The sequence below is a fragment of the Geotrypetes seraphini genome, chromosome 1 (genome assembly GCF_902459505.1).
Source record: "Geotrypetes seraphini chromosome 1, aGeoSer1.1, whole genome shotgun sequence".
Classification (NCBI taxonomy): Eukaryota; Metazoa; Chordata; class Amphibia; order Gymnophiona; family Dermophiidae; genus Geotrypetes; species Geotrypetes seraphini.
This window is the reverse complement of record NC_047084.1, coordinates 171102456-171111533: the sequence shown is the minus strand read 5'-3', so window position 1 is coordinate 171111533 and position 9078 is coordinate 171102456.

Here is a 9078-nt window from a genome sequence, read left to right as displayed (position 1 = left end):
AAAGCCTAGTCGTCCAGCACAGAGGCAACTTAAGTCATCTTGGGGGTGGGTTAGGAACCCATAGAGATGAGGACCCATGCCCATAAGCCCCTGTAATCACTGCAGTTTACAAATTATAAACAGAAACATACTGGGAAATACAATAGTTTCTATATTTAGAATAAGATTCCAAGCCATAAAAGCCTCCTCTCAGCAACACACCACTTGCTCTCTATCTCTGGAACCTGAAGCTTCTGGAACCCCCCCCCCCCCCCCCTTTCTCTCTCTACTTCTCTCTCTCTACCTACCTGTCCTCACAGCATCTGTTCTCTCTCATTCACAAAAGCACAGAAGCAGTCTCTGTAATTATAAAACTTATATCTCTCATTAATTGTAATGCTTAGTTGTAACTTTTATGAATCTTGCTTTCTCTGCACAATATATTTATTCTTTACGCAAACACTGTTAGTGGTCTTTGTGAGTGATTTTACTTCCTAGTGAATCTTCTGTGAGGGTATTGAACTCGGGACCGCGGATTTTAAGGCCGCTTCAACCATAACCCCTTCAACCTTACATTTTTTTTTGGGGGGGGGGGTCCAACCTTACATCCGCTATGGCCGGCTATGTCAGGCAATTCATACCACTGACTGGCTAAGTTGAGTGGCCAAATTGGCCACTTAAATAATTTGACTATCTTTGGTCACTATAAACTTAGCCAGCACTGAAGTTCAAGTTCAAGTTCAAGTTCAAGTTCAGGTTTATTTTGATTAATCGCCTATATAAAGCTTTCTAGGCGATGTACAATAAAATACAAGTTAAAAGAAAACAAAACATAATATCACATTAGTATTACAAAACATCCGATACATAATCACAAATAATTATTAATTAATTAAATAAAATAGAGAAAATTTATCTTTAACCTAACAATTAACAAAAACATAAGACATAACCGGGAGGAAGGGGGGGAAAATCCACATGACTAGCTAAATTTTTAGGAAGCCAAAATTAGGCCAGATATTCGGTGATGATCACTAGAAATGTCCCAGCACTGAATATCTAGGTTCAATGCCCACAGCAGGAATCAGCCCAGCTAACTCCAAGCTGAAGAGCCCTAACCTGTTTAGTCTTTCCTCATACGAATCAAGTTCTATCTCCTTTATCATCTTGATTGCTCTACTTTTAACCTTTTCTATAAATTCATTCAATTTAAATGGTTCTTTTTCATAGATATTTTTGAGCCAGAAACCCCGAGTTCTGCCCGGTAGTATGTTTACATTCTATCTACTGGAGTCTCAGTCAAAGCTCACTCCAGCCCATCTAAACCATCCCAGCCATCGAAGCCTTGTTAGCCATCTCACACATTGGGTTGAAAGTTTCATCATGTTGTCTACAATGACAGCCAGATCTTTTTATTGGGCGCTAACCCCCAAGATGGACCCTAGCATCTGGTAACAAGCTTATTCATATTCTTGTTAAAAAAAACAAAAAAACCCAAAACAACCCAGCTCAATTTTACCTTCTAATGCTCACAAGAATGTACCTTGAACGTGAAACATTTTGAAATAGGCCAATATGGTCTTTATGTTCTCAGAAGTATGTAATTATGATTATAAATGACGTGGTGTCTGAACCAAAAAAAATAAACAAACTTGTATTATACACAGATGTCAGTATATATTAGCACTGTGGGATTCCTACGTCTTAACTTCAGCAGCAATAATAGTACTGAACGTGACATGAGCTCTTTACCATACATCTCTTTTGGTTCATTATTTTATGTGTTGGTTTGTTCCACCAGCATAAACTCCTACAGAATTCTCTTTCAGATATTTTTATGTTGTAGCAGTTGGATAACAATACAGGTATGTATAACACTGCAGATTTTATACTACTTTCTGTCACTGGGTACTAGTTTTTGTGTGTGGGTTTTTTTTTCCATATTTCTCACACATTATTTGTACATCCCTTCTGTGTACTGTCCTGGAGGCATTTTTACTAAGCTGTGCTAGCAAATGGCCTTTGGACACCCTAAACGGGACTTTTCCATTTACTAATCCTTGGCTGTAAAGTAGCCTCTACAATTTGTTTCATTAGTGGCCATGCCCTGATGATACATTTACCCAGTCAATATTGGGGTAGTTGAAATCACCCATTATTACTGTGCTATCCAGTCTGTTAGCCTCCCTAATTTCAGATAACATTTCAGCATCTGTCCATTCATCCTGGTCAGGCGGATGGTCTTAAACTCCTATCATTATCCTTTTCCCCCCTTACATATAGAATTTCTACCCTTAGGGATTCCAAGGTGTGTTTTCTGCTCTTATATAACACTACACCTCTGTTATATAACACTACACCTCCACTGATTTGATGCACCCTATCACTATGATATAGTTAGTACCCTGGTATTACAGTGTCCCATTGGTTATCTTCCTTCCAACAGGTTTCAGATATGTCTATTATATCTAACTTTTCATATGGTGTAATATATTCTAACTCTCCCATCTTGTTTCTTAGGCTTTTGGCATTTGCATACAGACATTTCAAACAGTGTTTATCATATCTATTTACAATTTGCTTAGCAGTTGGCATGGATAATTTGCAATCTTTAAAATCAGCCTGCTCTGAATTTAAGAAACCTGGTTTACTGCAGCCTAAATTGCAATCTCACTATCAGAATGCTGTCTTCCCTTTTATGATGATATCTTTTAAAGATACCTTTTCAGCAACTGTTGGTCTTCTCCCGGTTTCTAGTTTAAAAGCTGTTCTATCTCCTTTTTAAATGTTGATACCAGCAGCCAGAATGGGCAAGATGGGTCAAAGGGAAAGGTCCAGTGCAGACCACAGGCAGCCTTTCTATACAGCTGCAGCTGGACTTCAAGGCCAAAGACTGAATTTAAAAGGTAGGCAGCAGTGTTGGGGACAGGGGGTAGGCGATGATGGATGATGTGGGTCTGTGTGCCTGGAGGGGTGGATGTGCAGCCGTGTTGGGACAGGGGGAAGTGATGCCAGACAGTTTTGGTGGGTAGGAGAGAATTAAAAGTACCAGAGCAGGGCAAAGATGGAAGGGAGGGAAAATAGTGTTGGACTTGGGGATAGAGAGAGAAGGATGTTGAGAAAGTGTTGGGCCTGAGGCTGGAGGCAGGGATGGAGAGAGTTGGACCTGGGGGTAGAGAAAAGGTGGTAGGGAGTGAGTTGGATCTGTGGGTAGAGGAAGAGAGAGAAAAAAAAAGTTGGACCTAGGGGTAGGGAGGCTGGACCTGAAGCTAGAAGTAGAGGGAGGGAAACAGATAGACCTGGGGTATAGGGAAAGAGAGAGGGATCTGGACCTGAGGTTGGAGGAAGGGGGAGAAAGGAAGATGGCCTGGGGATGTGAGAAAGGAAGATGTTTTCAGTAGATAGAATGTCACTTTGGAATAAACTGTCGGGACATCAAAGATTAAGCACTGACCGTTTTAGTTTCAAAAAGCTATTAAAAACCAAGCTATTTGTGGACGCCTTTTTGTAGAGATACTCAGCCTTCTTATTAACATATTCCCTGAGTGGAAAAACCTTAATAATCAATATAGTATGGAGTTCTTATGCTTTCAGGCGGATTTCCTGGATCACCAGGCTGCCCAGTGGTATAAATTGCTGACTGGATTTATTAAAAATAAACCAAACACTGGTCTGAGAGACATTTGGAGCATTGAGATCAAGCATCAAATTTCTGCATCTCAATGGCCACAAATTTGGATTTGGAGGATGAGATGTACAGTGTCGGCATCTATGAGACAAACATGGTTTTTTCTGTTACATAGAGCATTATGGACCCCTGTTCAGTTACAAAAATTGGATAGCTCTAAGTCTAATAGATGTTGGCACTGTGATCTCAAAGCAGGGACTTTAGATCATTTATTATTCTATTGTCCATTTATTATGAGTTTCTGGAAATCAATTTGGGACCAAATTAATTGTTTATTAGACAATCCAGTGGCATTTTCATATGATACTGTGCTGTTTGGTATGGCAATGAGAGCAAAAAGTCAGATTTCTTCAAATAATAACAAATTATTACTTATAATGACTGGGGTTGCCATTCAACAAATTATGTATAATTGGAAAAACTGGAGTAGATTAAATTATAATTTCTGGTGGAATTCTTTATGAAATTTTTATAAAATGGAAAGATTTATTGCAATACAGCGAGGATGTTTTAGGAAATTTCAAGATGTGTGGGAGCCATTAACAAAATATTGTACTGATTAGATGACATTTTTTCCCTTAAATTTACAGGTTCAATTATGAGGGGGGAGGGGGGTAATTTTATGATTACATATTGTACAAGGTATTGATTATATAATAGGAAGGGGTGGGAAAGGTGGGAGATAAGAATATATCATTTGTACTATTGATTATTAAGTGATATACTTATTGTTAATCTGTTTTAACATATTGAAACACTTATTGTAAGTTCGAAAATGAATAAAGATTAAAAAAAACAACAACACATATTTCCTGGTAGATGTAACTTCTGTCTTGACTCTGTGTTTGAGTCAATATATGGAATCTTAAGTGCCTTTGTTATTAATTGCCTGAGCATTGTTTGTTTGTAGGGTGCAAATGGTAATTTTTTTTCTTTTTAAAGAAAATGTATTTTATGGTATTGTAACTTACCCCCTCTTCTCTGAAACCGCGGTAGTGGTTTATAGCACGGGGAGCTGCACTGAATGGCCCATGCTGCTCCCGACGCTTATAGAAACTCAATAAATTCATAGAAGAGGGGGTTAGTTTTATACTCTGCAATTATGTATGTTTATTTTTTTTATAGAAACCACTTTGTTAAAGGGGGAATATAACAATGTATATACCCCCTTTAACAAAGTGGTTTCTATAAAAAAAATAAACATACATAATATACATTGTTAAAATAAATAAATTAGAAGACCTGCTAAATGCAGGTTGAGAATGGGGATGGGAAACAAAAACTATGGAGATGATGCGGGGACGGTACCAATATAACAGGGATGGAGTGGGGATGGAAAAAAAATTGACCAGGGGTAGGTGGGGATAGTGACCAGAAATGTCCCCCCTCCACACACACACACACTTTTAGTCAGAAGGAGCAAGACCAGGTTCCACGTAGTTTATGAAAGAATGTCTGATGCTCAGCCACTCTGAAAAAAATTATTGTACATTCAGAAGACTCAACTGAGCAAATGACTCTTACTGTAGAATTTACAATGAAGAATTTCACAACCTCTTAAAAATGTCTTAGAGACTTAAAAAGATCTGCTTCTCTGTGATCATATTTCTGATTAAGAAATGATTGTTAGAAATATAAAGCTATGTAGAAGTGCTCATTTTCCATTACTGGAAGCTTGAACCAGAGAAGAAAATACATACATTTGTAACCTTTTGAAATAACTTCTTAATAAACCTACACAAATGCATTGTCCTTGATGTAAACTCATTCTAAAATTCATAAGCATTTTAGGAAACATTTCTTTTCATCTTTGGTTATCTTTTTTTGATTTATCTTTATTCATTTTAAAACTTTAAATAATTGTGATACAGTATACAATCAATTCACATTTAACATCACTTAAAGCTCTTATAATACTCCTTCAAAACAAATACCCCCATCCCCTCCCATCAGTTTCCCACTCAATAGATCTTAAGTATCCCCCTCCCCATCCCCCCCCCTAGATATGTACGATCAGCAAAGGAAAATAAAAAAATATTATCAATCTTTACAGTATTTTTCTAATGGTTCCCAAACCTTCCTAAATTTATTTAAATGCCCCTGCTGTATGGCTAGAACACGTTCCATTTTGTAAATGTGACACAAAGAATTCCACCAAAAGGTATCGTTTAGACGATCCCAATTTTTCCAATTTTTCGTAATATGTCATGATGAGTAAGAGTTTATTATTATTAGATGATATTTGACTCTTAACTCTCATTGTCGTACCGAATAAAACAGTATCATATGACAATGCCACCAGATTTTCCAGTAGATTATTAACTTGATTCCATATAGATTTCCAAAAATTGAGTATTAAAGGACAATAGACTAGAAGATGATCTAATGTCCCAGCTTCAAGATGACAATGCCAGCATCTATTAGATGCATCTATTAGACTTAGAGCTGTCTAACTTTTGTAAATGAACTGGGGTCCAAATTGCTCTATCTATATATATAAAACCCCTAGCCGCGCATGCGCACTCAACTGCGTGCTTCCGTGATCTCTGATCTGTGAGATGTAGGTCCGTGGCCGCAGGAGTGCGCATGCGCGAGTCCCCAGCCTTACTGCTTCCCAGCCGCCAGCGTTGGACTCCCTGCTCTCCAGATCGCGGTGTCGGCTCCTCTCATGAGCCGCACCAGCGTCGGAGAAGGCTTCTGACGCTGGTGGGGAATCGAGAGGAGCCCTGCGACACTCGCCCAGAGCAGGCCAGACCGCGGACCGGGCAGGGAAGCGCTGAAAGAGACTCCAGCTGCGAGCCGCTCAGTGGGACCAGGCAGACAGCCACACGAGGGAGGGAAACAGAAAAAAAAAAACGGTTCGTGCAGGGAGAAGCTGGCCTGCCTGCGGGAAACACGATAAGGAAAGGGGGGGGTCCCTTGGAGCAGGCTACACCGCGGGAGGGAAGGGGGAGGGGCTAAAAGGAGGAGGCCACATCATGCTAAGAGTAGGGAAGGGGGTGGGGGAAAATGCTGATACTGCTGCACAGGGACTTGGAGGGGAAGGGAAATACCTGGAGGAAAGACACAAGGAGAGGGACAGAAAGACAGAGAAAGGAGGCCAGGGAGAGAGAGAAAGTGGGAGGGAGAGACAGACATACATATATTCTAGCACCCGTTTATGTAACAGGCTTAATGACTAGTGTAACAAGATAAAACAAGTTTGTCTCATAGATGCTGACGCCATATATGCTGTATAAGGAATTCATCTTTGGTTATCTTACTAGTCAGAGTGGGCCAGATTTTATAAATGATGCCTAAGTGTGCCTATATTATAGGTGACATTCCATGCAGTTGTCAAACAACTGTTAGGCGTCCTTTATAGAATCCTAGGCTTGCTTAGGTGTCGCTAAGCTTCCTAGAGGTAGGTACAAGAACATTAGGCCAAGTTTTACATGGAATTTTGTTGGTGCCTAACTCATATGACTGTCTTATTATGGCCACACTGAAAGAAGAGAAAGATCACTGGAGAAGGACATCATATTTGGGAAGACTGAAGGAACCAGGTGAAGAGGGCAACCTGAAATCAGATGGCTGGATACATTGGGGAAAAAAAACCCCACCATGGGGATGATGCTGGAGGGCATTCTGAACTAGTACAAAACAGATTTCGTTTTAGATCCGCAATTCATCTCATTGCTAGGACTCGAACACGAGTCAATGGCACCTAACAACATCAACTCATATGTCTAGCGATGACTAAGGCAAACATACATTTTCTCCACCCCTAACCCTATTAGGTATTGTTAGACATCAAATGCATCTTGATTTAGGCGTCGCTGAGTTCAGTGCGGAGCTCTTAATTAAAAAAAAAAAAAAAATTATCAATTAACTTCAGTGGCACAGTCAATTGCCATGCCATTTTAGCTAATTAAACAATTTGGGTCATGCAAGGATTTTAGTTAGGCGCTGCTAGGTGTCTCTGATTAGGGTGCCTAGCGAGGCACCCTAATGTACACATCCTTTATAGAATCTGGCCCTGTATGCCTGATATTCAAAGTACCATGAGAGATCTTGGCAGCCATTTTGAACAGGTTTCCTTGCCAGGCAGGAATGAGTGGGCATCTCTCTGGTCCATTTGCCTTCAGGAACATTCAGGTATTCCTAGGGAGCCTATGGGAGTGGTATGGGTTGTGAGGCTCAAGCATTCTTATATGCTGTTTCAGGGGAAGAGGAGATCATAAGGGGGATGCTGTTCAAGGGGGGATTGGTTGGGGGAGGGCCCTTGACCTAGGTTAAAAAAAATCACTTATGTGGGTCCCAGTCAATATACAGCTGGAACCTGCATAAGATCCAGCAGACAGCATGTTCAGAATTAGCCCCAGATATTCATTGCTATTGATCCATGTGATTCCAAATAACTATTCTGCAAGCCTTAAGCTTACAAGGATTACTAATACATGGAATAACATTTGACTCATGTTGAACTTATTAGTTTGTTCAGTTCAGAAGAGCGCCCTTTCCCAGAGCTGAATGAATCTATTCTGTGTCTTGTTCATTAGACTCTTCAAAGAACTGTGCTTCCCCACCTCGCTTAGCAGCAGCCTCACAGCAATCATGATGATCTGTTCCCTGTCAGTGAAGACCAGAATATTTTACCTGAGAAAGCAGCATATACAGTATAACTTATACAGTGTGTACACAGGGCAGGCAGGAGATGCTGACTACTGCCCATGAATCATTTCAGAGATTCAGCAGCAATGAGGAGAAAATTATTTTTGAAAATCTTATGGATAGATCAGCTGTAACATTAACTGAAGGATGAAATTGTCACCAAGTTGAATTGCACTCTATTTGCGGGATACACTTTGGCAGCTACAACAGCAAACCCCTCACCCCTCCAAAAAATAAAACCTGACTAGCCACATCACAGTAATGATACAGAGAGATGAGCACGAGAACAGTCGTGATCCCGGAGGATTGGAAGATAGCCAATGTTACGCCCATCTTTAAAAAGGGATCAAGAGGTGACCCGGGAAACTACAGACCGGTGAGTCTGACCTCGGTTCCGGGGAAAATGCGGAAACACTGATAAAAGACAACATTGATGAACATTTTGAAAGAAATAAACTTCTGATAACCAGCCAATTTGGTTTCTGCATGGGGAGATCATGCCTAACGAACTTATTGCACTTCTTCGAAGGAATTAACAAATGGATGGACAGAGGAGACCCCATAGATATCATATATCTAGATTTCCAAAAAGCCTTTGACAAGGTACCCCATGAACGCTTACTTCGGAAACTGAAGAACAATGGGGTGGAAGGAGACGTACATAGATGGATCAGAAACTGATTGGCGGGTAGGAAACAGAGGGTAGGAGTGAAGGGCCACTACTCGGACTGGAGGAGGGTCAAGAGTGGTGTCCTGCA